The 27,496-nt window shown below is 38.6% G+C and overlaps 1 protein-coding gene across 3 annotated transcripts in view; it reads left to right on the top strand.

Moving 5' to 3' along the window:
• ctnna2 (catenin (cadherin-associated protein), alpha 2) overlaps positions 1-27,496 on the top strand; it is a 304,920-nt gene that overhangs the window by 231,564 nt on the left and 45,860 nt on the right. The gene's annotated exons all lie outside the window — the stretch shown is intronic.

Below are 27,496 nucleotides of genomic sequence, written 5' to 3'. Positions count from 1 at the left end.
AGTGATATGGTTTTTGAGGTTTTGATTGGCCTCGGAGACTTAGTCAGTAGAAGAGAAAGAGAGATGGACTATAACTTCCTCAACGCAGTCTTAAAATTGTCGGAGCAGTTCAGACAGGCCACTGTGAAGACCTTTTGGCCAGCATGCCATTCACTGTCTATGACGTAGCATAATTGACTGCCGCAAATTAGGACGCAGTCAGGCAATAAAAAGGATTTTTTTAACCTAATAATTCTTTAAGCCTTCATGCTCTCCTTTGACGGTGCCCGAAGTTCCCAGTTTAAAAAAAAACTGTGACCTGGGATTTCGGGATGGGGTATGTTTTTTGGTATAATTTTGGTGGTCTCACCATACCGAGGTTATTTGGTATAAGGGTTCCGGTAGCTAGGAATCCGGTACCGGAGGTTTCTTGGGCAGGCGTTGTTGTATGATGAGGTGCCCCATAGGGATCTATTCCAGTCCATGTTATATGGACTGTCTAAGTATCTCCAAAGGTTGATTCTGTTCATCTGGACGTATTGTTTTTAGAATCAACCTTTGGAGATTTACTTACCTGGATGATTGAGAATGCATCAAGACGACTGTCCAAGTACTAATTCATCAGTAATTTCCCAGCATGGATGGGATATCACAAAATATCCATGATAAATAGTGAGAAAGCTTAAAAATGTGGAAGAAAATGTGTCGTTTCACTTGAAGTTGGTTTTAGGACATTCCATATTGCTTTTATGAGGTTTTTGTTTATTGCCCATCCACTCAACTGCAGGGAGATAGTGGATGGAGTCCTGTGATAAATGTCTGTGCCCTTTGATGGGAGTTGCCTTTTGTTCTCATGGTCCATTCAGGGGAGCCTTTAGAACCTTTAGAGCCTTTATGTGGGCCCCTCGTAAAATACTGTCACTTAAAACAGCACTCTAGCTTTCGTTGACTTCAGCTGAGCGAGTGAGTGATTTGTGTGCCCTTTTGGTTTCCCCCAGCTGTTTGTTGATGAGAGAAGTCCTGACTGATGCTACACTCAAAATCTGTGCTTTGCATACAGCAATCTTAAAGCTTTCTGTAGCCCTGGGACATTTCAGGCAGATGAATTCTGTTCTCCTCATAAAGGAAAAAGGAAGAGACGTTGCCTTGCGTTTATATGCAGTTGTTTGGATGCATTGAGTTGGCTGTAAACCGCAGTCAAACCTGAGGGTAGTTTATCAGCTGTACATTGGTTTGTTGCAAGTTGTTTTTGGCTTGTTGCAAGTGGTTGTTAGCAGGTACAAAACCCAGATCAGCGTGTGTGCAAATTATTTTATCGAGCAAAATGAAAAATATTTATGACAAAGTTGTCTCTAGCTGCGAACACATAATGTGCACATTGTGATGGTCTTGGATGTTAAAATTGTATTACAGTATCCTGACTGTAACTGTCTGGTTCTTTCAGGTCACTTATTCTCTTTTAACGGTTTCACCAGATGTAGCTGTGGGCCAATATGCTTCTAATGGAGCTAGTTCTACACAAACTTTCTTTGGTATAAAGATGATATTTTCCAATGAAGACTGATTGGGAAAAGATATTTTCATGCCCCAGAGCTCTGTAGGGTTAAATTGGTTCATCAAATGCAACCTGCAGCGCAGCACAAGCATCTAAATTTCCGTTCATGAGATAATGAGGTGCTATGTCAATAAAGTTCTCTTAGAGTGCTTAAGCCGTGATTGTATGCCTACATTTATGGTTTCTTTTGAGTTATTGGAATTAGTTATCATTGTGGCAGAACACTGACTCGGCTGTCACGCAGTTAAGTTTTTTTAAGCAGTTTATAGAATAGTGATCAGCTCATTTGAGATATTTTCCTTCATCAGATTTAATACTAAGGAAGCATTAAATTTGATGTTTGAATTATAAATTGATTTGATTCTTAGATAAGTGTGAGTGCTGCAGAGAGAGAAACATTATTTTAAGTATTCCAATTAAAACTTCAAAACAGAATGTGCAACACATATTGGCAGCTTTGTAAGTGCATGTTTCATGTGAGAAAAGTGAACCACTATGTAACTCATATGGAAAAGTAATGTACTCACGTGTGTCTCACTGACCACTCAAAGTTCTTTAGACTACAAGTCACATTTAATCATGCATGTGCATTCATCCAGCTTTGTATTCTATAAGTTTTAAGCACTTTATCTACATCAATCCAAGCCCAATTTTTCGAATCACTATTTTACTTAACATGCATGTCTTTAGACTGTGTTAAGAACCCAGAGTATCTGGAATAAACCCACAAAGGCACAGGGAGAATATGCAGACTCTGCAGAGAAAAGCCCCAGCTGGGGTTCAAACCAGAAACCTTGCTGTAAGGCAGCAATTTTAAACCACTGGCACAATACACCAACCTAAAAAGTATTTACTGTTTTATCGTTCTTTTCTCTTTGTTCTTCCTTTCTCTCTTCGCTTTACCCTCACCCTAACTAGTGTAGGCAGATGGCCACCTTTCTGCAGCCTGACTCTGCCAGAGGTTTCTCCTTGTTAAAAGTGGACATTTTCTTTCTCCACATTGTGACCAATTGCTTTTTTTCCTTTGTTTTCTTCTCCTTAGTATTGTCAGGTCTTTACTTTGCAGCATAAAGTACCCTATAAGTACTGTTAAAGACTGTTTGTTGCAAAGAAAAGGTAATATCACAAATCCCAATACATACCAAATTAAAAAGTGCCATATGGATATTACAAGTTTAGAGTGTGCAATGTGCAACTCTGCGCTTTTGTCAGGGTAAGCATGTAAATCACTTGTCCATACTAGCTAATACACTCATGGCTGTCCTATATAGCCGGCAATATCATTGTCTTTCCTGTCATCATCATTATTCGTGCTATCGTAGACATAGTCATCATAGCCACCATTGCAATCCTCTAATATATTATGGTAATTAACATTCTGATGAATGTCACTGCAGTCATCTCCCTGATGTCAGGGAGGAGCTGTCTTAAGCCATTAGAACAGAGTTTGGACACGATCAGAATCAAAGTAAAGTCAAATCAAAGTGCCTCTCTTCACGTCTGCTTGGTTTCCATTTAATTCTGTCCCATTTGGCTCCACAGTATACAGTGTGTGTCTTTTCTTTCACCATTGTTCTTTTCTCACTTCGGTGATGAGCAAAGTTTACCCTGAGGACTCCCTTAATCACATCATATTCATTACACCAGCTTGACCACTAGCAGGAAGTAAATAAACTTTAAGCTGAGAATGTGATTGGCTTAAAGAATCGTAATGGCAAAATGACAGTTGATGCAATGAACCTGCCTTAGCCAGGCAAAGATGTCTGTAACTTCCAAAACTGATACTCTCAGTTGTATTAATTTGATCACATATCCTTTTTTTTCTTTTTCTTTTTTGTGTGGGATACATGCACAGAGAAATACAGCATTAGCTCTTTTTCAAGTCGGCGAAATAAATTTCTGGGTATCTGTGTATCACTATTCTATTAACACAGATTGTGCTAATTAATTCCCATGACTATCCTTAATGAGGACCTAATACTAACCCACCATCAGTCCAAACAGAAGCATCAGAGGTAACAGCATAAAGAACTTTGACTCCGCTTACACAGAAGCTTCTAAGATAAAAGAAATGAAATGTGCAAAAGAAAAAATATTATACTATAATGTGTCCTCTCTCAGGATTTCATGCATATGTGCGTTACATAAACATTCAATATATCCTTATATATAGTTAAGGCATAACTTGTTGAATCACAAATTTCCTGTATTGCAACTATTTTCCAGTTGAAGTCTAGATATTTTTCCAAGTTGCTTGTTCAGTTCTGGCTGTTATAATTGGAGCTATTTAAATGTTTAGATAGCAATAAACTAATTAAACATGGGGCGGTGGTTAAATATAAATTCATAAAAAAAAAGCCTTTCAGTACTAATGATAGATCTCTTTTGATCTTTACTTCTAACCGCTCTTTCCTGACTAACTCTATTTGTCTTGCTGTAATTGTTTGTTTTCTACTGTCTACTAAGTACATATGTACAGTTTCATTTGAACTTTTCTATTACACCTGCAGACCGAGCTCACCACTGCCCACATGGATGTGCTCTTGTTAATTTAAACACAAGATGAATATCCAATCTTTTAAAGTTACCGTAGTTCCTTTTTATTACCACTGCAGTGAGAATCTATACGTGCCAGCAATTCTTGGACATCTAAAGGACGTTACGCTCCATCACTATTCTAATGTCAGAATCAGATTTTCCTCTGACCTTGACTCCATCTTGGAGCAGTTCTGTTCAGCAGCTGTGGTGTTATGAAGGACACTTCTACATATGCTTTATCTCTAAAATACCTCTGCAGTGCTTTCAGAACCATGCTTGGTAAACACACAAGTCCACACGTTGTCTGATGCGTGATTAGGTTGCTTGGCCTCTTTGCAAGCTTTTAGATTTTTGTCTTTTTTCGTCTTGTTTGATGAGATTTTATTTTATGTCACAGATTGTGCCACAGCTTAATCCCTTAAGTTAAATATGCACTAATTACTCACAGCAAATGTAATATTTCCTGTTTAGGAATTTGATGTATTGTCGTCTGTGAGCTGTAGAGTTTTCTCCATACGTGGCAACTTTTGCTGTTCAGTTAATCTTCACCAGTTCATTAGCTTTTCTTACTTTTGATTTACAGCAGCAACCTTACTTTGGACATGGACTGAATAAAGGGGATAGTCATACCCTCTGTGATTATGCATAATCAATACAAAGTTGAATGTAACAAATACTGAACTGGCCTTCGGGGCTCAACGACATGAGACAGACTGCAGCACTAAACATTCCTCTGAGGTCACTGCATTAAGCACTTTACTGGACGGTTAACGGGGAAGTGGATGGATCACTGTTGGAACAGGTCTGTTTGTGATGACCTGAACCTGTAGGCCAACATTAATCCTCTCTTTGCATTCAAAGTTTTTAGCCCCCAAAAGAAATCATCCTTTGAAAGATTGGAAGTGCATAAAAAGGTACATCACATGGTACCTAATCCACCTCATGTTTTTCCCTTTTTGAGTTATTTTTCAGGTGTGTTGATAGCAAGAAAATGCCATAAACAAATGCAGACACTCAAACACAGTCACACTCGAACTGATTTCTTTTATCATTGCGATTCTTCCAATAAATCATGTGATTGAATGCAAATTCATATTTTTGTGTCTAAAAGCCACACTTTAATTTTGCTTGTGTTCATTTTGAATTCTTGACCATATTCTATATGTGAAACACAAATACATCCACTATAAACTCGATCAACAATAGCAGCCTTTACATGAGTTAAAGTGTTTTTAATACAGCTGCAGCCATTGAAATTAACCACTTGTTATGTGGAGCTAGTTTTTCCACTGGGTGCCAAGTTTCTCTGATCTAAAGACGCCGTCTTTTTTGTGGTCACCTCTGACTGCAAGTTTAAATCCGCTTAAAGTTTGAAAGGGAAGTTCTTCTCCTCAGTTTTACTTTTCATGAAATGACCACGAGATTAGATGGGAGTTACGGTTAAAGTTTAGCACAAAGGAAGTAGAGGAAGTACTTTCATTTTCTCAGCAAAGCAGGTAAAACTGTTGAGCGCACACTGAGTGCATGCTGAACTTCCCTGGAACTGTAGGTGGTTTTTTTATAGTCAAAGCTATTGTACTCTTGTATTTCCCTGTGGTATTGTAGCAAACTATAGTCGTGATACAAAGCCAGCTGGCACAAGAACACTGCCCAGCACCTATAAGAGTCTTTGAGGTGGGTGTTTTTTGGTGCTTATTCCTTAGGCCTCTTGGTGCTTTTCTACCCATCAAAGATATCTAATGGGCAGCCAAGGTTTTTACACATTGCAGGGCATGTCAGACCTGAAAGTGTAGCGTCAGTTCAGTCCATTAGAATTCAAAGAGAGAACTGAGGAGAGGTATACCTCTGAGGGAAGTACAAAGGGGATTTTGAAAGAATGTGGTTTGAAAGAAAAAAAAAACCCAGTTGGCTGCATCATTAGGAAGTAATACTAACTATAATAGACCTAGTAGTGATTGAAATAAACTAGACAAGAGTTTCCCTGGTAATAAAAATGAGTCTGTAATATACTGGCAATATCTGATGTCTCCAGAGAGCAAAAGTCAATCCCAGTTCAGTGAAGTCTGTAAAAATGTAGAAATGTATTGTGTAAAAGATCAGATCAGAGTTTATTAAAACAAATAAATAGATTCTAAGAATAATCCTACTTATATTGGTAATTGACATGTTCAGAGTGGTCTAAATTTCACTTAAAAATAATAATTATTATTTTTTTTATAAATTGCAGTTTTAATCGGGAAATGTATTAAATTTTATAAATGATTAAAGCGGATCCATTAAATTAATTCAGCTATTTAGCTATGGCTCCCATGAAGAGTCTTTAATTAACTCAATCTTATAGACTTTAAATTTGCTTCCTAATGACTTATTGAAAACAGCCAGTGAGTCTTTAAAAAAGACTGGAGCAATCTGCACAACAGAGGTCACACAACACTGTACTGACGCTATTAAACCAAAGAAAGTGTGTGAGGGACATGTTTTTAAAGTCATGAATTTAGATTTGTGAATATAGCATTTAAAGAAACAAATCATCAACATTTAAAACGCAGAAATTAAGCTTTTTAAAAAAAAGTTGATTTGACTAAACCAGAACTGTAAAGAAAACATTTTAATTTCCACATCTAAAGTGATGCAAGTGAGGATACCAGACCCACCAGACCAGTGGCTACCACTCTACCAGACCGACCTTGATCACCAGCAACAAAGCACTTTTTTCATCCTTTTTTTCACACCTTGCACATAGCTATGGGCATCCTCTGACTTATTAATGACGTTTAGTATAATATTTAATTACAGAATTAAATTAAAACTCTCCGTACATTTCCATATACACTGATATTCACAGTTTTTTAAATATGAAAATATTCTGATTGTTGTATTAACATTACATAAACGTGTTCTGAAATGTAACTTTTTTCAATAAGACAGGGTCATAGACCATACCAGGTTTTTTTTTTCTTCTTGTTTTTAGCACATAGGAAATATGAGGCTCGATTAAGGCTTTTCCTTCTGATTTCCAACCCACAGCTTGTTTCCTTTTTATAGTTATCTCTGTACTGCACACAAAACTGCAAACCAAAATGAAAACCCCACACTTCCAAAAGAAGACTGGTAATGGTTTGCCGTGATTCTTTCTTTCGTTTTATTTATGTGCAAAATGTCACGACAGACTTTTCAGCTTTTTCATTTTTTACATTAATTGAAACGTGTGCTAATGTATGTGAATTGAAATATAAGTTAAATATTCACATTAACAGGCTAAAATAAACCAAAATTGTAATATTTTGTGCTGTGTGCTGGTAGATGTAATTATTCTAAGACGATTACATTTGATAATATGGTCAAAACTACATTTGCTGCCAGATTTGCTTGGGGGAAAAAAAGAAAACTGGCAGCTAAAGTGAGACCCAGTCCCTGCGCTTAGCAGTCATTTCTTACAGTTTAGTATTGAGGGTGGTCTTAGGGGGATCAAACCTAAAGTAAAGTAATCTGATCAGTACTGCTACAGGCCACAAACAGTAAGTCTCAGCCTTGAGAGGTTCTCACTGAAAGAGAGCCACTGCTAAAGTCATTTATTTCTCTCAGCTGTACTGTTCCACGTTACAGTAGTGATATGGCCTGATATTTTAGCACTACCATCATTATCACATATTATTCTTGTCTGCTCAGTATTAACATTACATCAGACTTATGGAAATACTATGACAGGAGATGAGGTTAAGCTGTTTGCACTGATCATAAGGTTTAAAGGTAAGATGAGTTTAATAAAAACCTTAATTCTTCTCCACAGTGGCACATGCTGAGGAGACATCGCCAAACATACATATATATATATATATATATATATATATATATATATATATATATATGTATATATATACTGTACATAATGTAGAATTTGGATTCTAATAATAACGCGGCATCTTTGGCAGCTTTTCCTCTTGGGCTCTTTGTTAATTTCTCTCTGACTCATTCCACATTTCTGAGAGGGAATTTGTCATCATCCCTTTTTCTGATGAAATACCGCTGCGCCCTAGGATGGAATCAAGCAATCTTTTAATCTGAGGCTGACATTTATATTCTTTGTGTTACATCTCCACTGTCCCTAAAAGGGGGAAAAGAGAGATAAACAAATGGAAATTACACTGGCATCAAGCATGTATTCACAAAAGAGTGCCCCTAACCTTCCGCTGCAGGCCTAAGGGAGTCAACTCAAGGGTCTGTTATCTCTCAGAGAATACAAGAATTGGTTGCAGTGTTTGTGTGGCAGACTTCACCAAACCTTGCCCGAGCAAGTTGCCGTGGAGATAAGCTTAGTTCTGAGAAAACAACGTCAGCATTCCCGCTAAGAGCTGGGATAGCTTCTCTAAAGGTGCTACATGACAAGGACTGGAGGAATTCCTGTCATGTTTTTCAGATATGACACTAAGTGGATTACACAAGATTAAGTCTGACAAAAGAAAAAGCAAAAGAGGAATAAGGCTTGACATAGTACCATGGTTCCATGCTTTGAACAAGTATCCTTCCTATGGTAATATGAAATATAGCCCAGCATAAATCCTTAATTATATCATGTACCCGTGGGGCTTTAGTCATATCACTTGAGATGTCACATAATGCCTGTTTCCCTCAGATTCATGTACCATTTTTCCAGGATATGAACAGAGTTTTTTAGCGTGCAAGGCATCCGGACATACGCCTTCTGTCTGTAATGCAGAGCTACATAAAAAGGAATTCTCCTCATTACTCATGCAATGAATAATGTATAGTATGTACTCCTGGGACAACATTTTTCTAAATATCTGGTAAGGAAATGAGTAGATGATGACCTTGAATCGAAGTGTCACATTAGTTTTCCGACCACTGACGACTAATAGGTAAGGAACACTAACCTACAGCTGAGCTAGTCCCTTTGTGGTTTTATAGTGAAAAGCATGGGAAATGTGTGCTGTGTGGGCATGGCTTTAAAGAATAGTGCATTAGAGAAAAAATTATTTTCTTATTCACATCAGTGGAATATGAACCTCAATTAGTCAATGATTGTGTAAAGGGCATATACTTTGAGCAGGGCAACAATTCAGTATGTGCAATTAGCTGCACAGTGATATTATATCACACACAATAGTCTGTCTGTGTGAAATAATTCGAGTTTTACAGCCAACTAAATATCACAATAATGCAAAACAATGGATTAAAGTGGATTTTTATGGTGGCTGTGAAGATTCACAGCTCTGATGTGAAGAGTTTCTACATGTTCAGTTGTGTGAGAGATGATAGATGTCTCTTATATTAGGAAAGAGGTTTAGCACGCATAGCGTTAAAACAAAGCCAGGGTCAGAGGTGAAGATGTTTAGACTACATCTTCACCAGCTCACATACTATAGGTGTGTGAGCTGTGAAAACAACTCGCATTGTAGAAAACCACTCAGTTCAATCTGTTTTTGAGAGGACACACCTGAAACTTATTCATGTCACCTATGTCTTGACTACCTGAGCCACAATTGGCTAAGAGAGAGGTCTATTGCTATGAATAGAGTCAGCATGTAACTTGCAGTACCATAGAAGGCCTGGATACATTCATGCACAGAACAGTCCATAATTTTCAATTTTTCTCTTCTCCTTTTCATTGAAGGAAAGACCTCCACTAGTCATCTTTTGTCTATTAAAATTTATCATCCATAGAGCTACTGTAATGGATGGTGAAGAGACCACATAGAACTCTCTGGCAGCTTATTTCAAAGTGAAAATTGACTCTTTGTACCTGCTGATGGGTATTTTTAAAGCGAGATCTTAAACTCAACTCTGTGAATGCTGAGTGCAAAGAAAGATAAATGAAAGAGCTGACTGACAAAATAAAATGTTTTGCAAAAATGGAAGTCATTTGGCCTACTTCACTGAACATACCTACATTCTCCGTAACAGCTTTAGCTAAAAACAAATAAGAGACGGGAATTTAAAGGATTTCATTTTCAAATTGGACCTTGCCTCCATAAGTGCTTAAATCTGTACTGTTGTCATAGATTTGACCACAAGTATCACAGCGATTCTCTGAAAGCTTAGATTGATCGGGACTATTGACTGCTCATCCAATTCCTCACTCAACCTGTTCACCATCAACCGTGCTAATACACCAAACCAGGGGTATAACTCTTTTCCTTTGGCTCATCAATTAAACGACCTCTTTATAAAAGGGTAAATTAAACCTCGTCCCACAGCCATTTTACCTCACCGACAGCAGGTTAATGGCTCATCAAGAGTCTGTTCTCTCTCCTCAAACTGATCTCCTCGATCTCACTCCTGCTCGTCCTTATCTACGTCTCTGTTTATGACATTGTGCACATATACATGTAAAGGGCAATCTTTTACACATGTGTGGCTTTACTACAGTAAAAACTGATTTTGATTTTCATGTTGAGTAAGTGGAAAGCTAAAATTCAAGGTTTTGGTGTGTAGTTAAAGTCACAGAAGGACAAAAGAAAGGGAGACTCTAAGTACCCTTGTGTAGTGTCACAAGCAAATGAGCCCAGATTTCTGTCTCCATCCTTAGTGAACTGTCTGGGCTGTGGGAGGTGTGGGATTATTAGAGGTTTGTACAGAAGAAACAGAGGACAACTCCCAGTAGATATAAGCTGCCCACGGGAACTTGACAGATCAGAGGAATCAGTTCTTACTTTTAGGTGAAACAGGAAAAAAAAGACAAATGATCACTGCTTTCTGCAAAAGCACGGCCAAGACTGTATCGTGTTTTTTAGATTACTGAACAAGGCTTCAGATGCCTTTTTTTTGCATTTTACAGAAAATTAACTGAAATGTAAAGAAACACATGCCACAGATAAGACGAAGCAGATTTTCTACTCAGAATATGTAAAATTTACCCTTTATTAACATTACAATACTGTGCAAAGGTTGTAAGCGGCCAATCATCTCTTTATATTTTTCATCTAAGGGGTTAGACTTTCTTGTATTTTTTAAGTAGGCCTCAGCAGTAGTACTCCAGGCTTTCTGAAGGTCTTTCCAAGTTGTTTTTGTTTTTTTGCAGTCCTTGTACTTGACCATTTTGTTTTCAGGATTTTTTGTGTGATTGATTGTTTGTTTGTTAAGCCACTTTACACTCATCTATGACTCATTCAAGCATAAAACAGACACATAACTCAAGGGATGAACCAGTGTTATAGTTAGCAAATTAGCAACTTAGCAAATAACCAGTTAAAAATTTTATTTTTAGGGATTTGGTTACTATCAACCTTCTGTAAAAATATATAATAATATTAATTGGTCCCATTCCTTTAGATAAATATATATAATATAAGATAACACAGTTTGGCCGGTTTAAAAAAATTGTATTTTTGAACCAACATAATTCCTAAAGGCGAAAACTTGACATATCTAGGCATAATGTGTAGTATTTGCTTAACAATTTGAGAAAAATAGACAACTAGAGAACTAAAGAAGTGTCAGATTTTTTTTAAAAAGAACAATGCACAGCAGATGACGAGTATCTAAAAGTCACATCCTTAAGAAAAGAAAAGAAAAATCAGTCAAAGACCTCAGCCCCTTAGATGTAGCTGCACCTTCAGTTTCAGTTCAACTGTTCATTGATGCCTAATCAGAAATAGTCTGAGTAGAAGGGTGGCGGTCAAGACGCTGTTCTTAAGGAGGGAAACAGGGGAAAAAAGGCTGAGGTAAATTACAGAAGAAGTGGAATGAAAATCGGTGGCCACATGTCTTATTTTTACACAGCTGAGGCTCTGTCATTGCACTCAGTGATGTTAGGGGTCTTATCAAAACTGCAATCTCATTTTTTTGGAACTTGTGTCTATAGGTGAGGGTAAGGATATAGACTGACTGGTAAATCATCAGATTTGTTTTCCATTGTCAGGTTTTTCTTCACCACTGAAGCCCACTGTCTGTCGTGATGCAGATGCTACCTGCTCCATCTGTTCATCTCCCACTTTCCTCCTCATACATGGCAAAGTCCACCACTCACTGGAAAGAGTCAAACCTGTTGCCATAAGTGCAAAACAAACACTCCCTGGTTGTAATGAGACTGAATGGATTCATAGCAATGGACCAGATAACCAGCATCCACCATAGGAGCCCATCCTCCATTCAGCCTTTTTAATCATCTTAAAAATAGGAACCACCCCAAATCGCCATGCCACATTCACCAAGACATCCCCCCAACAGTTAGAGCTTTAAGTAACTCAGGGGGAATCTGATCCACCCCAGGGGGCCTGCTACCAAGGAGCTGTCTAACTGACTTATTGACCTCATCCCCTGTGATGGGGGAGTCATCCCCATTTGTCCCCAAATTCTGCTGCTGCTATAGAAGGTGGGCCTGCCTGAAGACTTCTAAAGAAATTAGAAGAAAGCTTGCCTCAGAGAGTTAAAGTTATGCTGAAGGATTGTCAAAACTCTGTTTTTGCCTTATATACTATAATTCCATGTATGTGTGTACACATTTCACAGCAAAATGTAAAGAAATGAGGGTTGAGACTATTGCACACTACTGCATTATTTTAGAATACAAGTGTATATAAATCACTGCAAGGAGTGTATACTCAGTTGATACAGACAAACTAAAATGGTTTGACTTGCTTCACCAGTGTCTTGATGTCAAATAACCACTTGCAGCTAACTGATCACCTGATTCCAAACACCAACTTCAGCTAGCCTTTCTCAGCTATTGGGAAATAGTCCTCATCAAACTTTCCCAGTGTTCGCATTGATGTGATATCAGCCAAGTGCATCAGAGTGAGTACAGTTGTCGATCCCTGTTTAGAAATAACTACACGAGAAACTGTGTGCAGTGATCCCTTAAAGTTCCCTGTAGACATATCTTTGATTTTTAAGAACACGCTTCTATAACTGGTTTCCTGTATCATTAATTAAGGCTTAAAAGAAAAGCTACAAAAAAGATGAATGGCCACTATTATAAAAAACAAAACAAAAGGAAAAATGAACCATCATTTTATAGCCCCAGTATATTTAACTTTCACTACATTTACATTTTGTCACTGTGCTGGTATTTGAAACTAGAACCATCCTGTTCTGTAATATGAATGTTAAAAAATGTACCGCTCGACTCCTACCAAGCTAGATTGCTAATGCGGAAGTAAAATCTCGAAGGAGCTGCTCCACAGCCCCGACTTGCCTTCCCTGAGGTAGAAAGCCCTAGTTTGAGTGTTCACTTACATCATCAAAGGGCCCTTCTGTCTCATGTAATATTAACATGTGCTAAATCAGTGGCAAACAGCAGCAGCAATGTTTACACAGCATTAGCACAGGCTTGCAAAGTCTCATAGACAGGGTCTCTCTTTGTGTTCAAAGATTAGGAGGCTGTGACACCCACATGAAGTGACAGGATTATTGTATATATGGGTTCAGTGTTTTACAAGGTGGTTAATTTAGACTCATTGCATTTGTCCCCTACAGGAGCCTTTTTGAGCAGGGGGGGACATTCCTGTGTAAACTGTCTGACTTTTTGACACTGGCTCAAATCTAATAATCAGAAAGCTTTTCGAGGTGAAGTAGGCTGTCACCGTGAAGTCAGATTTGCTGGAAATTAAGTCCATTAATCACATAGTGTTTCATTTAGTCCTTTCCTATATACAGCTCTGAAGTGTGCCTAGGTGAGAGAATAGGAGAGACCGGTGCCTTCAGTTGGAAATACTGAGAGAAAGAGAGAAAATGCTTGGTGGTGCAGAAGAAAAGCCATCAATTCTCATTATGGACAATAGATCATCTCTCCTAATTAGTGCTACGGCTTTTTACCATAGTACAAATGCCAAATAACGCAAGCTAGCGATTGCCGGCACCTCCCATCTCTGATTAATTAGATACACGAATAATACCTATAAAGGGCTCGAGTTTTTGCCCCAGATAGCTTATTAAAGATAAGATGTGATATATTGCTGGTCAGGTCCTATTGGAAAATATATGCTGAAATATATCCATTCACAAAACCGTTAAACTCTGCTTAGTCTGAAGCACGTCTTGTTGTTTAAAGCAACGGCTGTAGCTTTTCTTTGGATTAACAACTCGATCTGAAGATTTCTGAAGGTTTCAAGTTACACTCACTGGCATTTGTTCAGTAATCATGAAACAATAGAATAGATGGGGTGACTGGGATTTGTCCCTTGTCAAATTTAGAGTGATGGGTGTAGAGAGGAGAGGAATTTTGGCACCAGCAAGAGAGTATTGGTCGAGCAAGGGCCACTATAGATAATTGGGATCTTCCTTTTTAGATGATTAAGATGGTGTTACAGATCTAAAAAAAAAGAAAAGAAAAGGAGACAGGGAGGGGCTTCATTAAGGTAAAAAACTTTTATACTTGTCCTTACTTTGAAATATTCAAAGTACAAGAGGTTAATTTAAAAGCTAGTCTTTTAAAGGCTACTTGTGTAACACATATGCTGTATTATATAGTACATAAGTGCTGATGCAGTACAGTTTTGATTCATTGACTGTATAGCACACATCTTCTCATCTGTCACATTTGTCCCAGTTTTGGAGATAACATCCCAACTGGGTCCCAAGACACAGTGCCTTCTGTCTTTTCTACATGACTATTCATATGCCCGTTTTTTGACCATGTTCATTCTTTAATATTTCTGCTTATGGAAAGCATGCCCACTGCTCTTAAAATACCCACATGTTTGCTTCTGCAGTTCTCGGAATGAAATAAGTAAAGCAGGAATCTAAATCCAGCCAGGCACAAACAGGACATATACCTAATTTCATTTCCTTTCTCTTCTAACCCAGTGTAGTCTTATCTCTCTCCTCAGCACTTTTTGTGCTTTGTTTGTTTATTTCCTCGTCTCCATTTCCTAGTTTCTTTTAAGACTATAAGCGAGATAAGTTGCGGTTGGTTTAGAAAAGGTCGCAGATGGAGAGAGTATCCCGGAAAGGTGAAAACACTGAGCAGTGCAACTCGAGTCTAAATGGACTCATAATGCAAGTAGAACATTTTCTTGTGCATATTCATTAGGCAGGTACTGCTCATCACACTATCTTTGATCCGTTTCAATAGAGTATGCAAATGTGGACACAGAAGCACACAAGGCATTTCTAGACCTCCTGCTGCCCTCTCATATCATCAGACAACATCATCCAGAGTTATCCACAGCTGCTCTTCTCCAGAATTTACATTACAAACACAGTTCACTAGACTGTCTATTTTAAGTTTTATGAAAGATTCTTCATGTGTTTGTTAAATAGTAGTATTGTATTCAATGTAGCTCCAGTGGTATTTGAATTTGAAATGAGGAGTAACATGGAAACACAATAGCACAGGTGTGCATACATGAGAGTGTCATACAGCTGTTTTACACAGATGGCTATGGGTGGGTGTACAAAGACATCTCAACTTCTTAGACAAACCCTGGTGAAAACATGCACATATGTGTGTCGCGCACACAACTGCATACACGTCGGCTGAATTTTTCACCATTTGAATTTGACAGTGACCTGAAAAGCATGCCAGTAAAAACACAATATCTTCACAAAGTCAAAGCAAACATGTACTCTGTATAAAAAAAAGTCACTACCAATATTACTGTAAAGACAATTTTTATGATTGTATTTGCTTCCCTAATGACAGAGCAGAAAGAAACATTTACAGGTTCAAGGTTGTCTTCTGTTTTATTGTGTAAGGTAAAAATAGAACTTGAAAATAATACTTTTTTTCCATGCACTGACTGTTGCCCCTTAGGACGTCATCAGTTCAGAAATTGCCATAAAGTGGAATGCAACTGGAACTGCTCTTTCTTAGTGTATACTGTAAATCCATGGTACTTTGTATGTAGATAGATAGATAGATAGATAGATAGATAGATAGATAGATAGATAGATACCATGCCATGCCATGCAACATCAGTTCACTGATCCGCATCATTAGGATCTACAGCAATGAAATGTCATTTGGACTGGGCAAGTGTATTCATATGGTAACAAAGAGAGGGAAAGTAATCAGAACAGAAGGCATTACATTACAGTTATTGAGGACAGCTACAAGTACCCGAGGGGATCCCACAGGCAAATGGGAACCACGAAGAGGCTGAGGCTGCTAGGAAAGCTGCAACCACTAAGTACCTGCAGAGAGTAACACAAGTCCTGAGGAGTCAGCTGAATGGTAAGATCTTGGCTGTCAACACCTACGCCATGCCGGTGATCAGGTACCCTGCTGGGATAATAAGCTGGCCAAAGGAGGAGATGGAAGCCACTGACATCAAGACCAGGAAGCTCCTGACCATGCATGGAGGGTTTCACTCCAAGTCCACCACCCTGAGACTGTATGCTAAGCGAAAGGAAGGAGGGCAAGGACTACTGATTGTCAGAGCCACTGTCCAGGATGACACAACAAACATCCATGAGTACATCAGGAAGATGGCAACTACTGACCATGTGCTTAGTGAATACCTCAGGCAGCAGAAACTCAGGAAAGAGGAGGAAGAGGGGAACCATCATGGAAAGACAGGCCCCTGCACGGTATGTACCACCGGCAGATAGACGACATGCGTGACATCCAGTGGCTGGACAAAGCTGGACTGAAAGACAGCACAGATGCACTAATCATGGCAGCACAGGAACAAGCTCTGAGCAAAAGATCCATAGAGGCTGGGGTCTATCACACCAGGCAAGACCTCAGGTGCAGGCTGTGTAAAGATGACCCTGAGACCATCCACCACATAACAGCAGGATGCAAGATGCTAGCAGGCAGGGCATACATGGAACGCCATAACCAAGTGACCAGCATACTATACAGAAACATATGTGCCGAGTATGGCCTGGAAGTCCAGTGGTCAAAATGGGAGACGCCACCTGGGGTGGTCGAGAATGACCGAGCTAAGATCCTGTGGGGCTTCCAGATACAGACAGACAAAATGCTGGTGGCTAACCAACCGGACATAGTGTTGGTAGAAAAGCAGAGGAAGACGGCTGTAGTGATCAATGTAGCGATACGGAATGACAGCAATATCAGGAAGAGCACAACAAGCTTGCAAAGTACCAAGGCCTCAGAGAAGATGTGGAGGGTGAAGGTAACAGTGGTCCCAGTGGTAATCAGAGCACTAGGTGCAGTGACTCCCAAGCTAGGCGAGTGGCTCCAGCAGATCCCAGGAAAAACATTGGAGATCTCTGTCCAGAAGAGCGCAGTCCTAGGAACATCTAAGATACTGCGCAGGACCCTCAAGCTCCCAGGCCTCTGGTAGAGGACCCGAGCTTGAAGGACTGACTGCCTGCAGGGGCGAGAGGGGAATTTTTAATAAGAATTTTCAGTTCTTCATTGCAATGTTAGATTTTTAGTGATGCCAAAAAAAGGTTTCAGAGCAGAGATATCTCTATCAAACATTGCATGTAATCTACCAATCTAGCTTTGTTAAACCCTTGACACAGTGCCCTTTAGCATTTTAATTACATACAAGTGACATGAATGTATATTACAATTTATAGTCCCAGCATAATCGACTCATCATTTCCGAAAATTGCTGACATGTACTAAGTAAACAATTGCAAACAAACTGTGACAGATGGTAATGGTTTTTGCAGCACATAATTACTGTACCTGTAGTAACAGGCAAATGACACAGCAATGTAAAAACTTTTAATCCTTGCCTGCCTGCCTTTCAGAATGGCAAATTATGTTTCATTTTTCTCTTTGTTCAGTCAGTAATGAAATACTGTATTAGCTCCCTGCTTTCTCTATCACCATGGCAACAAACATTCTTCTTGGTAATAAAGCAGAAGAACACTCAATCATGCCTGAGTCACTGAGGTGAGAACATTTTTACCCCAAAACAACATGGAAATAGGAGCCACGCTTTTATGGCTAAAGCACTTAACGTGAGATTTCACTGTATAATCAGCTTTATACTTGAAACAGGGCTTCATCGATTGACTTTGAGTCAAAATATTTGATTGAATGCCATTTAACCGGGGGATGGCTTTAGATAAATACAGAGAAGGTTTCCTTTCTTTCAGTATCTTACTTGGACTCTTTAAGGACATGTGCATTCATGGATAAACAATTACGGTGTTTTAATTTAAAATTTTAAATCAGATTATTTTATTTATTCTCGTCATAAAAAAATGTAGTGTTATGTCAGCTTGTCAGCCATTTTTCTTTTTTCAAGAACGCTGGCTTTGACCATTTTTTTTCACCCATTTCTTTCAGATAATTATAATTTCCATTATATGTTAATGCCTCATAATGTGAGCCAATACCAAGTGAGCAACACGGGGTTTGCTCTCTTCCATTAACTCTTAATGTGAGTTAGAATATTTGGCATTTAACTTTACTAGAGTGTCACACATGTAGTTAAGAAGCCTTGTCTGCTCTTGTTGTGTGGGAGGCCTATTTTTCTACACTGACCCTGTGCTATTCTGGGCCAACAGCTCTGCTATTTGACAGCCAACTTCTGGTTGCTATTTCCCCAGAGGTTTGGCTGAAGCGGACATCTCTCCTTTGAGACGCTAGGCTAACATAGACACAGTCTGTGCTCCTTGAGGACATCAGCAAGCAAAACATACACCACAGAGCGCTGACGTTCCCAGAGGTGTCAGATGGAAGGGGATGTTTCTACTACCTTCTACACAGAACTGAACTAAAAGTACATCATAGTCATCTAAAGCATAAATTACAGTTGAGGCAGTGCCACAGCTATGCTGTAGGTGCAGTGTGACTAGCTAGTGACTCGTCGCTGTGTGTAGACTGCACCCGTTGACTGTTCACTGCGGCACATTAGATTGCAGTTTTTCACATTCATGCTGTCAGAAAAGTTGTAATTATGTAAATAATCTCAAATACACTGCATGAATTTACTGAGTTGTTACAGTAGCAACAAAGAAGTGGTTTGAATCGGAATCACTGTCATTGCAATATGACAAAAAGCTGTTTTGTCTAGCGTTACTGAGAAAAGACAAGATTTTGACCCGTTAAATGCTGTCGAGCAGTGCAAGCCGACTAATGACGGTGCTCGTGACATCTGGGTAGCCTGCATGGCTTCATGACTGACGAGGTGCACAATGGCCCCACAGACTCCAGAAACTCCTGTCAGTTTTTGGGAGCTATTTATCTATCTTTTCATCCATCCATCCATAAATCTAATACTGAATTGTTAGTTGATAGGAATTTTTTCTACTTCTCATAAGGCCATATATAATTCCATTACATTGATAATTATAGATGTGATTTAGGGAAATAAATAACAGGACTTCTCTTAACTTTGTTTTGACAGTTTTCCAGTTTCTACAATTCATCAAACCCTTTATCAGTGCTGCTATGTGACATCCCTTGGTAACCATGGACACCAGTGCAATATAATCTGGCCATTGTTTGTCTCTACTCTGTCTCTCTTTATTTTCTTTCTCCTCCTCCTTTGCTGTCATTGCCCCTGTTGCATTCATGCATAGATGGCATGCTAAGTGAAAGAGGAGCCAATGGGGATGAGCAATGCCTGCTAAGCTGGTCTTAGTCACGGGGCATTGTCATTAGATTAATGGAGCAGAAGGAGCCATCCCTTCTCTCTCCAGAGGGGAGTTTTACTTTTGGTGGGGTAGGGAGAGGAGAAAATGAAGGGGAGGATGTTCCTCAAACAGAGGATGATGATGGCAGTTAGCACTGTCCCCCTTCTGCTCACGCCTCCTGCTGATCTCGTATATCTACAGTGATGTTTCTGGTGTGGTTTCTTGTGATCCTAATGGGCTTCTAGTATTCTCACGGTGGGCTTCAGCGGACATTAACACAAATATACATTTTTAATCTATGTTTTACTTTCTCTAAAAGCGCTTAGTTTTAGAAGAAGAAATTTTAGAAAAAAATAAAAGTAAGATAAATATGTCGCACTAGCGGAACATCCCTACACTTTGTTTAATTATGCTTTACATTTTATATTAATATGTTTAAAATAAACAGACAAAACAAATGACCAATCCATTTTACTGTAATTACATCATGTCTTTTGTACAGTCATTAACACTTAATTACATATTAAGCTGTCTGTAATTACTGTTGTCTTTAATGAGGCTCTGCCCAAATTCTCTAAAAGAGCAACTTTACAGCTTTGCCCGTAGCATGTAAATTTATATCAACACACTTCATGCAGTGTGGAATTAGGATTTTGCTCTATTGAATTAATTCTGGCAAGAGGAAAAGCAATAAAGTGAAAACCTGAGGAGACTAAAGTTGCACAACAGTGTTAGCTGAGAGGAGAAAGAAGAAAACTGTTACTATGGCAAATAATTCAGAACTTCTTTGCTTTACCATTTTCAGCCAATTACCCTGAGACAAGTGTGTCATCTAGGTGGCAAAGGTTTGCAGCTATAAATTTACTTGTATCCAGGATGAGTAATTCAGCAGAAGCTACATGTAAAGATCTTAAATTTGAGTTGTTGCTAAGGCTTCTTTTATCTTCTACCTCAAGTTGTAGATGCACATCTAAAACTCGTTTCTTTAAAACCATTCACATAGTCAGTTTCGTGGGATGATCCTATGCCTGATTGTTTAATGATAGACAGCCAGGCCAGGGTATTGTTCATAATTTCTTAAGTGACTGCATTTGAACAATTTGACAGCAATTTGTAGGCTGTAGGGTTACGGATAAGCATCGTCAATTGAAGTTTAGCATGAATGAATATATTGCTATAACTGAAATGACTGTTTACATGTTTTCTTATCCTTTACACTGTAAAACAGGGAATAAGGTTATTCTGTGGCAAGCATGTGAGGGTTTGGACAGCACTGAGTCATCATCTCACTGTCATCATTCATAGCATTCAGTTGTGCTTCTTGCATTTAAATAAATAAAGATACTGCAATTTTCTTGACAATTTTTAAAAGGTTAATCCTTTTTTGTATTAAGTATTTAAAAACACCATAAAAAGCTGAAATTGAGAAACAACTACTATTTGGGTTGGTTTTTGTTGTTGAATTTTGTCCTCATTTCCCCTTGCAGTCAGCGAGAAAACTCTGAACAAATTCCAGTTTTTTTTTCTTTTATTGGAATGATGATTGCTTATCAAAAGTTCCTTACTCCCCCTTAGTTAGACACTTGCAGGTTCATCTTCTCTCTGTGGGGTGCTGTAGACGTCATTCTAAATATTGTAGTGATTGGACTGGCAGACGAGGAACTCTAAAGAGAGCTGTGGTGTTAAAATTGAAACAAGCTGCATCCCACTGAGACCAACAGCAATTAAGGCACATTCAAAGATAATGCTGCTGAATGCTATTCTTGTCTCTTCATTTTCTCACAAAGGAAATAAGAAGCAAAAATTGATGGAAATTAATTATTCATCTTGTCAGGGGTAAACAGCGTTTCTATCTGTCTGTTTAAACATGTGTTTATGTGCCTGTAATGAGGCACGTAAAATGTGGCTTTAATCGCTTTGACCACCAACACGCGCTTTTAACCTTTAGACTTACACAGCATTTTAGTCGCTTCTTTATATGGTGTCAATATATTGAATTGACCAGTAGTGCTTTGACAATTGAGTTATAGCCAGAAGGGTCATCTGAGTTTTAATTTGAGCTGTGAGAGAAAAGGTCAAGTAAGTCAAGACATCGGGTCATCAAATAACTTTTAATATTGAACAAATTCAAAAGGCAGTTTTTAAATGATTGTTTCATTTTTTAAGGGAAAAAGTTTATCCAAATGTACCTGGCCCCTAAACTTAATAACACTTAACTCCAAAAACCACTCAGGCAGTAACAGTAACTCACAATGTGTTTTTTACATCACTGTGGAGGAATTCTGGTCCACTTTTATGTAAAATTAATTTAGTTTGATTTTTCGCATAGGAACAGGTAGATTTGGATGTTTTTTTTTTTTCCTGAAATCATCATTTACAAACTATTTGTATGCACTCAGGTTATCTTTGTCTAGTAGAAAACTTTGTTCTGTAACACCTAAGTATGACAAATATACAAAAAGTGAGTGGCAAACACATTACATATAACATAAATTTATAACACATTGCTTCACAATTAAACCAGAAATAAAATATAATTTCACAGGAATATAAAACTTTAAAAACAAAAAACAAGTAGTCATATGACAACTTTACTGGTTCACATGTTAATACTTTTCCCTTGTAGTAAAGTTTCTACTGTGGCTCTGCTGCAAAGCCAAACAGACGCATGATTTTTAAGTCAGATGTCTAATCACATTGTGAAGCAGCAACAGTGAGATTAACACCGTTTTAGGTGACTCCCTCTTACTGCTGTTTGTTATACAGTTGCTAAAAAATGCAGTGCAATGTTACTGGATGGACCCCGGCTGATCATAAGGCACCAGTTTCTGAAAAGTAGTTGATGACAGCAGCATGCTATAATGAGTTCTTTATATGAAAGAGCATTTTCAAGGTTGAAAGAGTAGTGGGTGAACAATATTTACTGTGCTAATGTCTAGACGCTACTCTCCAAGGAGCAATAGGTGCAGCGGTGTTCAATTCCCACAGCTTAATTAAACCAATCCTAAAGGAATTGGACTTACAATTTATAGTTTGCCATTGCTATGTAAGAAAAGTACCTGTAACACATTTGGTTCCAGGGTTCACATTAATTGGCAATCCAGGGCAAAAGTTATGCTTGCTCCTTAATTAAGTAATTAGCTAAAGTCATTGCATCAGTGGGTTGTGCTGATTGCATATTTGACTTTGTCTGGCCACTGGTCCTCAGACTTGAGATTCATTTATAATTTTGGTGAACGTCCTCTCTTCGAATATTTGCTGATATCACACTTTTAAATTTAAAACCGCTAAGACATTAAACGTAAATCAAACATAGATATGCAGTTCCTCTAACGCTCCTCTTTCCAAAAACTTATTTTCATTAAGGTAATAAATGAAAAATGAAATGTTGACATTGTGATTTTTTTCCCCCCCGCAAATGTGACCAGAATATTTAAGTGCCAGGAAATTACCCGAAGACAAAATGGCTTCTAGAAAAAGAAAACTCCCAGAGGTTGTTTTTGATCATTTTCTGATTTACCCTCTGTCGTCATATCAGGTCTTTATCACTGCTAAAAAAAGAAAAGAAATCCACAGTGTACTGTGAAATAGAAACTGCATTTATAAAACTACTCAAATATCACCAGCCTCAGTACACACTGCATTCTACACTATGTGTTATTTATTAAAACCCTGAAAGGTTAAGGAAGACTAATGGCCATCTTGATGTAGACTATTTAATTGTGCTCTTAATTCTCCTTACAGCCAGTGCCATCATGGCCTTTCACGTCTTCACACTTCTTTGTTCTCACCTGAGAGAAAATTACACAAGCATAAATTTAAAAGCACAGGAATAAGTGTGACATTTCCACTGGCACATTTAGACTGCCTAACACACCACATACTGTAGCTCAAATCAAGTCTGTCTGATGCATCTATTTTTCTCCCTCTCTCTTTCTCTCTCTCTCTCACTCTCTCACTCTCCCTCTCTCTCTCTCTCTCTCTCTCTCACTACATTTATATATATACATACACACACACACACACACACACACACACACACACACACGCGCACACACACACACACACACACAGACAGAGACACACATGTTTCTAATTTAGGCACTCAAGCATTAGGTCTTTTTTTCTTTGGCAGCACATGGAAGGATGTCGAGGTTTTTCTGCCCCATGTGCTGTGATATTTACATTTCCCCACCATGCTTTACATGCGCATGATATAGAATGAGTAATTATTGTCACCAAGTCCTGTCCTGTGCTCATGTTTTTTGTATTTCATCTCTCTTTGCCCATCCCCCAGTTTAAAGGTTGAGGCATTAAGGACTGACAACCGCTGACCTTTCCCTCTGCGTGCATCTATTATCCAACAGGACTAATCATGTTTTTCTTGTGCCTTAGATAGATGTGAGAAGGCAGAGGGGTGTGATATGGAGAAATGTCAAGGTCTTGCTGTCTGAGATTGGAATATGTTGTTATAGATCCTTTGGATCAACTGATAATCTAGTTCTGTATGAAATAGGATGCTATTCTCTGATCTGTTAAAGGCCTTTGACCAAGGTTATGTAGATTACACACAAACTTCTCAAATATCACAAACATGGGCTTTAACTAAAGTTTCAGGTAATAAAAATTACAACATCTATGATGTTTAATCTAGAAAGTTAATTTGATCCTGATACTGAAACCGATGACACATGACACTGATGTTTTGGGCAAGAAAACCCTTTAGAGACTGCAGCTACTGTACTCAGCAGGCATGCTACGTCAATGTCTAGAGAATGAGCCTGAATTTGGAGATGTCACTCACTTGTAAGTTGTGGAAAGAGCAGCAGTTACTGTCTACGTCAAGGAATTTTGTCATAGCTATTTGACAGGAACTATCAAGCAATAAAATCTCACGTTGATTTGGTGGTTAGACATCTGTGACTACAGTATAGGTACGTTTATTTCTTTCTAATTTTGGATAAATGTAGCAATGCAGCTGTTACACCTCATTTAGACAGCGGCCAGTGTTGTGCTACGAGTAAGTTTACCGTTCTTTACAGTGAAGTAGGTTAAACATTTCAATTCCCCTGAAACAGTTTTAAATGGCTTCTGTTGCAGAGGGACTGTGGAATGTACAGACAGATTAAAACAACCCAGAGGTCCATTTTCATAATTATGTTTTTGGTGCCAAACCCAACTGCTTGGCCAGCACTCCCAGAAAGGGAGGGTGGGAGAGAGAGGGAAAGCAAAGAGAAATCAATAGTTCGGTTGAAACAGCCCTAGCTGTGTATTTTTTGGGCGGGAGGGGAGACGGATGGAGAGGACCTGTGTGAGAGAGGCAGTCTGACCCCTGTGGCTACAGTACCAGCTGGAGCAAAAGGCAGAAGATTTTGTAAGATGAACAAACTACTGTACTACCTGGCAGACACAGCTTTTTGACTGTATAGGTGGTACCGACCACACAAAAACCCATCACTGGATGCTCAAAGCAAAATCGAGAGCTATTGGTCTACCCAGCCTTTACTCCCCCTGACTTAAGCACAGGAAAGCAGCAAGACACCTTGGCCAGCAAGAAGTGTGAGCAGTTGCCCCCTGCCGAGGGCAAAGCGAGCCAGCCATTTGTTCTCCTCTCCCTTCCTTCTTTAATGCTGTGTCACTCACAGTAATGTGAACAAGATAATCCAATCGCCAGGACTGAAGCTATACAGTAAGGCACTCATCTACAGCATGTGCAGACACATGATTTGATTTGTTTATATTGCTTTCAATTACCTCTCTGTGTCCCTTGTTGAGCTCAATAAAATTTTATATTGTGGATATTTATCTCTGGGTGCCCATTCTCTCGTCTTATGGCCTTCTTCATTTAGGCATTACAATTTCCATGTAAATAAATCATGTTTTGAAGCCTCTGTATTTGGTCACTGAGGAAGCCAGTCGTCCTTGGCATTTTATAAAGGATCAAACAAGCAGCGTACAGAGTGCTTCAAACAGACTGTTAGCATCTTCTTTTGTGTTGCATCAGATGCCTGTTTTCTGTTTTCCACTAGTCTGAGTGTGTACACACATAGCCATGTGCATGTGTCTGTGCTTACTGTGTTGTCATCCACCCCTGCTGTTGTCTCATGTCAGTTCTAACCTCACCCCGCTAGCAGTGCTGGTTCACATCCCCAGGAGCCTGCAGCAAATTATCATATTTATCGAGAAGCGAGCCATAGCATTAGCAGGAATACACAAGCCCCGGCTGTGGCTCCGGAGAAACGACCACTGTAAATCACACTGTCAGCCTTTCATGCAAGCTCAGTCATGGTTGTCAAGGAGACTGTGATGTGATTCTGAAGGCTACTCTGTTTCCTGGAGGATTCAAGGATACATATTATAACTAACATTTGATTTTGCTTCTTCATAAGTTCAGGTCAAAATCAGGCACTTGGGAGCTGCATATTGGAGCATTTTCATACTCAACTTCTAACATTGAGCCAACAAAAACTTTGATTTATGCTAAATACAGGCTTCTGAGAGTTCTAAAAAACATTTCAGAATCACAGAAATGCTTAAAAAATCCATGATAAATAGGATTCCTAACATTTAGCCACCTTTTATAAAAGATAAAAATATAAAATAGGTTTGCAAGTCTGACTATATGAAAGTCGCAGCGAGAGCTGATATTGCTTCAGTGTGGCTGGGAGCTAATTCACAAAAAAGACTGAATGATTACCCACCAAATCATACTGAATTGTAGTAATATAAATGTCACTGGTTTTAGACCATTATATATTTTTTTAATCATTAGATCTAAGACTTTTAGACGGCACACTATGAAAAATCAGCTTTTTTTTAAAAAAGATTAAGAGATTCATTAAGATTCATTTGTTCCGTTTACTCCACAGAGACTAACAAAGCCTGTGAGATTTAGAGATGAAACGTGAAAGACACACTGTGCGAACATATGAGCTTTTCATAAAACTGTTAAAAGCCATACTTTATTGGATGTTTACTTTTGCCTTATTTTCGGGAAGTACTGAGGTTTTTGAACCTTTCTGTTAAAGAATTTAGTTTCAGCAAACTTGTGGTTTATTAGCATTGTAAAGAACAGGCCTGAGGTAAGATTAAAGAGAATTTTTAAATGTTTGTTTTTCTTATAAAACCCTCATGAGTACTTGATCTATATACACTGCAGGCAGTATTGACCATGAAATGGGAATACCAAAACATTAATGCAAGGTCTTTTACTCCAACTGTCGTCTCAATAAATGCAAACAGAGGACGGAAACTGAACACTGCAGGACTCAATTAAAATTAGTGCTGTCAAAAGACAAGCTTAATCACTTAACACGCCGAGGAGCCGCATTAAACACATTACAGGGTAATTAATGTGGAAGCCTTTTTTTCAGTCAAAGAAAGTCATAGTATATTAGTATAATCAGTGTACGACAAGCCTCGTGACTTCCGCTGTAGCCCCAGTGTACCTCTCCGCTTCAGTCTGACTCGCATACACGTGTTCATGTTGTAAAGGTTGGCTCAAAGGAGATGTGTACAATTGTTAGAGCTGACCTAGTAGCAGCTTTGTTAAGGATTCATTGACCGCACGGAACAAGGTCACTGAACTTCTATGTTCCTATCAAGGCGTCATTTTGGATGCCTTAACCTTGGTTAGTTACAGTTTAGGAGCACAGAACATGAGCCAACTAGGGCCAGTTCTTGCAGTAATACATAGAAATTAGAGCATTTTTTTACAGAAATTAATTTTATTTTAATTTGACATTTATCTAGTTTTGTACTTTTTATATTGATCATTTGATTTTTTTAATGTTTGCGCTACAGAAAGGCATCTTTATATTTCTTTATATTGTTTTCATGTGATTTATCAGTATTGTAATCTTGCATGCTCAGTATAAATCTCCCATCCTTGAGCCTAGGGTTATTCCTGATGGCTCTCGAGTGAGTGAAGCCTACAGTTAAGGAGAACTTCTATGACAA

The sequence above is a fragment of the Oreochromis niloticus genome, linkage group LG6 (genome assembly GCF_001858045.2).
Source record: "Oreochromis niloticus isolate F11D_XX linkage group LG6, O_niloticus_UMD_NMBU, whole genome shotgun sequence".
Classification (NCBI taxonomy): Eukaryota; Metazoa; Chordata; class Actinopteri; order Cichliformes; family Cichlidae; genus Oreochromis; species Oreochromis niloticus.
This window is presented reverse-complemented; position numbering and strand designations above follow the sequence as displayed.